Raw genomic sequence first — 5,762 nt, forward strand, 5'->3', positions numbered from 1 at the left:
ATCGTCATAAGAATTACTTGGAGACAGAATGGATATATTGGGACAAAATAAATTGAAGTCTTATACTTAAGACTAATTGAATATTCAACTAGCTCTTATATTATAAGCCGAAGGTAGGTAGTATATTCATATAAACCTGTTCATATTGACTAGTGAGTGTTAGGTAGAATAATCTTCAGGAACGGCCGGTAGTTAATGAAGATATTATCTGCCTATCTGCAATCATATCAAGAAGTGTTGAAGCAAAAGCTAACATGTAATATTCAATGTAGATAAGATTACCATTTGAGTACACATAATTCAAAGGCACTGATTTATCTTACACCATAGGCCAAGTGCCCATCATTGCATACAAACATTGCTAACTGAAAGTTGACGTTTCATTGTAATCAAATCTTGAGTAATGGAATGAAGAAGAAGAAGAACAATTTATTTACTTTCCGTTGCTAATTGTATGATCATGCGTGTGAAGCAAATCACCTTCCTGATAAAATGGAAGTAGAGAGAACAGCATTTGATGAAGACGAACTGTGAGTGACAGAAGTGTCTCTTTGGGGCCAAGAAGTAGGATCAACATAGACAGGCATAGTTGGCTGGTTGTGCTCCATTAAGCTCTTTCTTTTGAGCATTCTAACAACTTCAGACATTCTTGGCCTTGCTGCAGGAGATGCTTGCGTGCAAAGTAGCCCAATTTCTATTATTTTCTTTACTTCTTCCGCATCATACTCGTTTGGGTCTAAGGTTTTGTCCACAAATGCTATATGCATTCCTCTCTCATAAAGTTTCCAAGCCTGGGATCAAAGTGATCATATATATAATGAAAAAAACGGGTTAATTGTCTGAACACTAAATCCAGCACTTGAAATTTGTTCAATGAAATGCAATCCATTGTCATGTTTTTACTACTAGGAATTTACTTACTCTTTGGAGGAGGTATTCACTTTCATCATCAACCTTCAATGCACTACTTTTTTGTCCACTTATGATTTCTAGGATTACAACACCATAGCTATAAGTATCAACCTTTTCTGATAATTGTCCATGCATTGCATACTCAGGTGCCACATATCCCCTAAAAAAACATATCACTGATTGCATAATGAAAAGTATGTAAAGGTGTGATAGCAATGTTCCATTCTATCATCAACGCATGATTTCTTCTAATAATAATAAAAGTAAATAAATAGGATATTTGTATGTGCATTCACTTACATTGTTCCAACAAAATTTGTATTAAGATGAGATTGGTCTCTTGGAAGAAGCCTTGCTAGTCCAAAATCAGCAATTTTAGGTTGAAAATCATCATCCAATAGGATGTTGCTAGCTTTTATATCTCTATGTATAACACAAACATGGAATTCCTCATGTAAATATGCCAAACCTCTTGCAGTGCCAAAAATTATCGCATAACGTTGCATCCAACTCAGAGAGCCTTTATTCTCACCTATTTTCATCACTTCACAGTGTAAGAAATAAGGATAAAGGAAGAATAGAAGAATTAAAGCTGATTCTCAAAACAATATAAGATATTCATTTAACAGATTGATTTTGTCTGTACCAAATAAGAATTGGCCAACATTGTTGTTTTTCATGTACTCGTAAACAAGAAGTCTCTCTTGGCCTTTATTGCAACATCCCAAAAGTCGAACAATATTTCGATGATGAATATTACTTATCAACTTCATTCACTTCACTCTCAAAATCTTTCTCCATCTGTTCGGATTGGCTTAAATCCAATTTCTTGATAGCAACTACCTTTCCATTTTTCAAAGTACCCTGTTCAACAAAGACATTATACTTAAGACTAAAGAACATGCTTATAGTTCACCAAAGAAAAAAAGGAAACATGCTTATAGAAAGTTTTATTTATCTTCATTCAGAATGTGCAGATGTTTAACAATAAATTAATTTTGAAATGAACTATAACCTTTTAGTGAAAGATCAACCTTTGCTTTTTTTTTTTTTTTTTAATGAGCCCGATTCATATATAAGAGGACAAAAATATTAAAGAACTAATGAAATCTTGGCAGAGTGTGACAAACAATAGCACGCCTATGTGTGTTCACCCGGGAAAAAAAAAAAAAAGAACAACCTCAATGCAACAAGCCCAACAAGTGTCTCCCGATAAATGACATCAACTGTAATAATTAAAAAAAAAGTTTTATGAGGTCTACCTTGTACAAATCACCAAAGGCTTGTTCTCCTAGTTTATATTTTTCACTGAAATTTTTTGTCGCTGACTTTAGATCTTTATACCTATAGTTAACAGGGCCTTTTAACTCAGTTGCTCCCAAATATCACCTGCAAGGAAAATAAAATTAAAGTAAAAAAATCTCGCGCAGCCAATAACAAATCATATGCAAAGCAATTAATGCAAGGATAATCACATTAAATAATTTCAAATTAAATAATAAAGACCATTTTCGGTTATCTTACCTTTAGGAACCATCTTCGATGACTTTGATCGCATATACAAAGCAAATAATGCTAGTATAATCAAAATAAAACATGTTCCTCCAACGACTCCACCAATAATAACGGCCTTCTTCTTGCTTGAATCTCCTACAAATCACAAGAAAAATGTTGACCCACTAAGTTTTCACCGAAAGCCAATGCAAAATATATATCGAGGCCATTTCAAGTTTACTGTAATAATCCACCTTGTTTCAAGAAGTGATTGATGTTAGTGGTTTGATTGTCAGCAAAGAAGGAAGTGGTGGAATATCTCATGAAGCAGCCGAAATCAAAAGTCTTAGCATTTGAGTTTGGGAGACAAATCTGAAAATTTCTCAAGGCAATGTTCAAGCAATTGTCGCAACCGCTTTGTGTGAGAGTCTCAACACATTGAGCAAAGGCATAAATGTTTGAGCCGTTGCTGTTAGGTACTGTCGTTTTGGTGGCTGCAAAGTAACCTGGGATTCTTGGGGTGGCTATTTCCAGATTCCTCAGAACTTGTTGCACAGTTGAAGCAAGTTCAGTTGAGTTTCTTGTTTCATTCCCGCAATTAATGTTGTTGCCCGCGTCTGTTGACTGGTCAAAGAAGCTACTGCTCTCGTACCTGCGTAAGATGCATGAAAAATCAGGTTTCTAATTAATTTTAGGCAAGGTACTGGAAACTTATTAGTTCAAGAGAGTCGATGGTGTAACCGTAATTAAATTGGAATCAACCCAATTATTAAAATAACATGTACAATTAAAATATAGATAATATGTATAACTCTGTAAATGAGTAATATTTAAATAGACAAGGCATTAACTCTGAAGAGTGGGGTTTCAAGCTTAGCAAAGAAAAAATATGTATAAAAATCAATCCGTCCACCTATTCAAAACTCTTGACCAGATCAGACTAATTCACTGGTCCAACCGGCCAACCCAAGTTATGTTTTAATACCATAATTTTAGGTAATTTGGATTCTGAAAAGGTACAATCCTGCTTGCAATCATTAAAGACTTCATCATAACTAGTCATCCAAAATACGCGTGTTGTGCGTGTCACCCATGTATGTGCTCAACTGATATCCTGAATAACTAATTATGCAATTCAAATTCCAGGTACTATTTGACTCGAGCTGCTCTTCTGCATTTCTTTACCTACTCGTAAAACCCAAACATAAAAAATTCTTAAAGGGATATCAGTCTCTTCTCAACCCAATCACTGTTGAGAGCATTCAAAGTGGGTCATATTTGTCATTTCTCTGATTGGATAGACTTTTTGTGGAGACGAAGGAAGCAAAATAATGTAGTAACTCAACTTCTTGATATAATAGCTAGATACTCCTTCTCTGGTTTAAAATATAAGCTAAACTTTTTTAAAAAGATTTTTTATTATAAAATAACATTCATTTTTATTCAAACATTTAATGAGTTTTTTTCCAATTTTACCCTCATATATTATTTTTCCTCTTTAATTCATTTATTACATCTTTCACTTATTCTCTTCATTGATAAGGGCATACCACTCTGTTCCTTATTATAAATCACTTGTACCCCAAAAGTTTGTTTTAAAATATAAGTCACTTATAGTATAATTAATGATTTTTTCAATTTTATCCCTATTAATTTAATAAAAAATTAATTATTTCTCTTTCCATTTCTCTCTTAACTTTTCATTTCCTATGCAATCCATCCCCTTCTCTCTCAACTTTTAATATTCTTATTAAAAAAACTGGTTAATTTAATATATTTATTGGTTTGTAGTTTTAGAATACAAGTGACTTAAAAAAGGAACAGAGTGGTATTAGGAAAAACAAATATATCTTACCCATTATTTTAAATTGATTTTAATTAGTTTCTTGATAAACATAATAGATAAAGTTTAACTTATATTTTGAATTGGAAGAAGTATTAATTTAAGTAAATTAAGAGAATTTTTTAAGTTAATTATTTATAATAATAAGGTATTGTATAATAATATGTATTAGTTATAACTATTATTTTTATCCTGTCTTGAACAAATAGTGGCAAACTATACAGTCAGATTCAGCGATTTAAGAAAAGTCAAAGTTGGCGCCGTACCTGATGAAGCAGCCGTCGTATGTGATGTGGGCACCATTGGAGGCGGCGGAGCAGTTGTGTCGAATCTTATCGGCGGCGAAGTCAAAGCAAGAGAGACAGTCGGCGATGGAGAGGTAGTTTCTGCACTGGAAAAGGCCATAAGTGGGGTTGTTACCCTCCACTACTTGCTCCGTGGCGAAGTGTTTGCTCTGGTTGCTGATCTGCCTTCTCATGCTTCGAAAGGTTGCGTTTAGGTTGTCTTGGAAGATGGACACGTCGCTGACGTTGATTTGGCTGCACCCTATCGTCACCAGAGTCGTCTGAGGGTCTGAAACGACGCCGTCCAGAGTCCACCATGACCAGACTGTGAAGCTCAACAAGAAGAAGAAGAAGAAGAAGGGTTTTTGTCGCAGGTGAGGCAGCATGATGTGTTTCTTACTTTCAGAGAGCGAGAGAGATGAAGGAAGGAATCTAGCTGTCTTCGGTAAGCATGGTGTTTGAAGAACACTGCAACTGAATGTTTTACATGAGGTTTTGAATATATCTCGCGTTGGTGAGGGGTGACTGATAACTCATTATTTTAAATATCTTTAAAAAATATTTTGAATGATTTCTAGAGAGTTATTAATACATTTTAAAAGATTTTTGAGAATTAATTAAACGATTTGATTTTGAGCATGATTTGGATATCATCTTATAAGTTTCTTAGTTTTTTAAAATAAAATAAAAGTAGTTAAGATAATTTTAAGAGTTAAAATTTTATTATTTTATTTTTGTTTCCTTCTACTTCAATTTCTGTTAGTTTATTTATTTCTTTTTATCTTATTTGCTTTGCTTTAAAGTTGTCTTTTATTTTTTTTATTTTTTTGCTCCTCTACAGGGCGGGACGCGCCGTTCGGGTGATGGCAAACAGAAAGGAGGACATTTGAAAAGAGGGGAACGCAGCGTTTGGATGAAGGGAGCTGAGGGCTTTGCGAGGAGAAGGGAATCAGGAATTGACAGAGGGATTCATCATTGTCTAAGCGATATTCGGCTAGGTCTTGAAGAAAAAAGGCGGGCGAACTGGTTCGAAAGGAGGGGAAGATTTCATCATCGTCTTGGACAGAGGGATCTTGGTCTCTGCTTTTAGGGAGCTGCGGAGCTGGTTCTGGTTCGACAAAGAGAGGGAGGCGCCGAACTGGTTGTGGTGAAGGAGGAAGGAAGGCCGCCGAACTGATTGGCGTCTTCTTTGCTGCACCCAGACAATAAATTTTAGGCGAAAAAATTGA

At 34.8% G+C, this 5,762-nt stretch overlaps 1 pseudogene; it reads right to left on the reverse strand.

The window, feature by feature from the left end:
- Positions 1–444: 444 nt before the first annotated feature.
- Positions 445–5,011, reverse strand: LOC114731875 (cysteine-rich receptor-like protein kinase 2; annotated as a pseudogene).
- Between the last annotated feature and the right edge of the window lie 751 nt (positions 5,012–5,762).

The sequence above is a fragment of the Neltuma alba genome, unplaced genomic scaffold (assembly GCF_004799145.2).
Source record: "Neltuma alba isolate B1F8T4 unplaced genomic scaffold, ASM479914v2 tig00012857_pilon, whole genome shotgun sequence".
Classification (NCBI taxonomy): domain Eukaryota; kingdom Viridiplantae; phylum Streptophyta; class Magnoliopsida; order Fabales; family Fabaceae; genus Neltuma; species Neltuma alba.